The sequence below is a fragment of the Diachasma alloeum genome, unplaced genomic scaffold (assembly GCF_001412515.2).
Source record: "Diachasma alloeum isolate Michigan unplaced genomic scaffold, Dall2.0 Dall_scaffold_00552, whole genome shotgun sequence".
Taxonomy (NCBI): Eukaryota; Metazoa; Arthropoda; class Insecta; order Hymenoptera; family Braconidae; genus Diachasma; species Diachasma alloeum.
Window position 1 is genome coordinate 219,274 of NW_021680684.1, and position 527 is coordinate 219,800.

Here is a 527-nt window from a genome sequence, read left to right on the forward strand (position 1 = left end):
TCCTCGGCATGCGAATGGATGTGGGGGGGAGTTTAAATTATCGTGAGTAATCTAAATTGGGATTTTTAGTGAATCGAATTATTTATAATTAATATATATGTATGTATATATATATTTATTCAAAAATATATATATATATTTTTATTTTTATTATTTTGCTTTGTTTTTTTTTTAGGCATATTCATTTATTTTTTATTATTTTTCTACATATTTTTTCCCACTACACACTTCCCCCTAAAATGTAAATCCCGCCACCGTTGGATACCCCTTCCCTCACTTTTCCCCTCATCGCCCCTCTACCCCTGCCCCTGGACATCACGAAGACATCAGCCGAAGGAAGACATCAGTTCCGGCCCCACCCGATCAATTGGAGAAGCCATCGCCTCCTGGAAATTCCCCATACTAGACCCCCGAATATTCAACACCAGCAATAATCCCTTGCGAGACATCCCTGGATTGTGCTCATCGTCACCACTCATCCGTGCTGATTGGCCCCGATTGCTCCCGAATTAAAACCCGAAGGACAT